The 2,508-nt window shown below is 37.0% G+C and overlaps 1 non-coding gene across 1 annotated transcript; it reads right to left on the bottom strand.

Moving 5' to 3' along the window:
* Window positions 1–2,150: 2,150 nt before the first annotated feature.
* TRNAR-UCU (transfer RNA arginine (anticodon UCU)) lies at window positions 2,151–2,223 on the bottom strand. Its single transcript has one exon. It is a non-coding gene; the product is annotated as a tRNA-Arg (tRNA).
* Window positions 2,224–2,508: the final 285 nt, after the last annotated feature.

Genomic DNA, 2,508 nt, shown 5'->3' with positions numbered 1-2,508 from the left:
TCATTTCCCAATTGCTTATGCCTAAATTAAATGGAAAAAACCTATTTTTCTCTTCAAACTTTGTTTTTGTGAACTGGCTAATGAAATTTACAAATCTGCCAATTTTCCAGAACATTAAAGGTAGATTTAGTGCCAAGTAGCTGATAGAGAATTTTCTCGAACTTACAAAAGTTTTCAAAAACTTCCTAAAATGTTTAAGAATTTACAAAAACTTTATAGAATGTTGAAAAACTTCCATCGTCAAGATAGGCTCTGCTTCTGCCTCAATGTATCCGGTCTGTGCGAGGCAATGGAATTGCTTGTAACTGAAATGAGTGGCGCTTCTTCATTAATAGTTCATCCAGAAACCTGAAAGCTGTATTGCTCCATAATAGTAATAAGTATCCATCTCTTCCCCTGGCTCATTTGGTGCACCTCAAAAAGAAATACAACAGCGTCAAGACCTTACGTCTTGAAGTATGATGCGTATGGCTGAAAGGTATTCAGAGACTTCAAAATGGTGTCATTCCTGATAGGTATCCAAGAAGGCTTTACCATGTTTCCCTGTTATCTTTACGTCTGAGACAGCAGAAACATAAGGAGTCTGCAGCCTTCAGGTACTTTCGATACTTCTTCCCTAAGCCGTCTGAGGCAAAGGTCAAAGCTGGTGACGTCTTGGTAGAGTAAAAGTGTTTTTTTTTTATAGCAAAGCCACATCTAGCTCTCTTCATGTTTGATGTTCGAGAACCCGTGACCCTCAGATTACAAGTCGAACGCCTCAAATATATCTGGCCATTCTTAACCTTACAAATAGTGCTAGTTTACTTTCTTAATCATACCTGCCGGTGGTCGAATCCTGGACTTTTGAATTAAAAATACAACACGCTGTCTACTGCGCTACAGGTACACCGATACAGTACACTTGAAACGCCGATACGAAGAACCCTATAATAAAAACATGATGAAAGATTATATTTGGGGGCTGATACTTGAAACTGATTTACGCTACAGTCACAAATCTAGAAATCCTACTCCTTTCTAAACATTTTTGTTCATTTTTATATCACTTTACCATAACAAAAACAGCGAAACATTACAATAAAGCTGAAAATATTTCAATATTACTTTCATTTTTGATCATAATGTATTTCTCGTATTAGGTTATAACCACACCTTAAGGTAGTACATCTCTCTACTAGCTCTTTAAGAACGAATAAGGTCGTCTAAACCGCTAAAATATCTGTAGCATCCCAGTCAGTCCTGATGAGCTCATGGTATTGCTCAAAATATTTGTCGCCACTGGATAAACGGATTGTGCATTAGTTTTATTTTTATACTTTGCTAATATGTTGTTTAACAATAGATAGTATCATATTTCAACAGTCAGAGTATGACATTTAATGATACAGAATGACAATAAACGTTGCTACAATATTGTTGACAGACAGAGAAAGGTATTTCCAGCATAACGTTAAAATAACACTGAACGACAATAAACGTTGCTACAATATTGTTGACGGAAAGACATCAAGTTTTCAGATAGACGTTATAATAGCACCGAGAAACAATAAACCTAGTTACACTAACGTTGGAGAACAGGTAACATCACATTTCAAGTATGGCATTATAATAAATACGAGAATACATCTTGTTTGGAAAAGTTTGTCGTTATGTCGTGTGAATACAGATATTATACAGTATTTTCGTTGTAATTACGTCTATTTTCGACTTACAAAATGTTTGTCCAAAATAAGAAAATAAAATTGTTTATCGAGTACGCATTACTCGAAATAATTAAAAGCACTAAGTGTCGCTTATCGTGATAAGACTTTTCCAACTGTTTATACCCTTTTCAGTTAGTAGACCAGGTCTAGTTAGGGTTGGGTTTGTTTTCAATTTCGCGCAAAGCTTCGCGTGGGCTATTTGCGCCAGCCGTCCCTAATTTAGCAATGTAAGACTAGAGGGAAGGTAATCACTACTCACCGCCAACTCTTGGGCTACTCTTTTACAAAGGAATAGTGGGATTCACCGTCAAGTTATAACGCCTCCACGGCTGCAAAGGGCGAACATGTGTGATGTTCGAACCCGTGATCCTCAGATTACGAGTCGAACGCCTCAAACCCACCTGGCCATACGTGGCCTTAAAAATAATGCTAATTTACACTGGAAATCATCCCTGCCGGGGGTCGAACCCGGGACCTTTGGATTAGAAGTCCAACACGCTATCCACTGCGCTACAGGGACACCGACATAGGGATTTTGGACGCCACTACCAAGGAGCGTATAATAAAAACATGATGGGAGACTAAATTTGGGGGCTGATACGTGAAACTCATTTACGCTACAGTTACAAATCTCGAAAAACAACCACTTTATAAACATTTTTGTTCATTTTTGTATCACTTTAGTATAAATACATCTAACTCATGATTCATATGTTGTTTTATTCAGACCTTATGTAAATTAAAATGTGCAAATTTGCACGTTTTTACATAGAAAATAACGTTAATTTCTAAATTTCATTATCCA

This window comes from Tachypleus tridentatus, chromosome 5, assembly GCF_004210375.1.
Source record: "Tachypleus tridentatus isolate NWPU-2018 chromosome 5, ASM421037v1, whole genome shotgun sequence".
NCBI lineage: Eukaryota > Metazoa > Arthropoda > Merostomata > Xiphosura > Limulidae > Tachypleus > Tachypleus tridentatus.
Note: the sequence above shows the minus strand (reverse complement) of the source record. Positions and strands in the feature narration are given on the sequence as shown.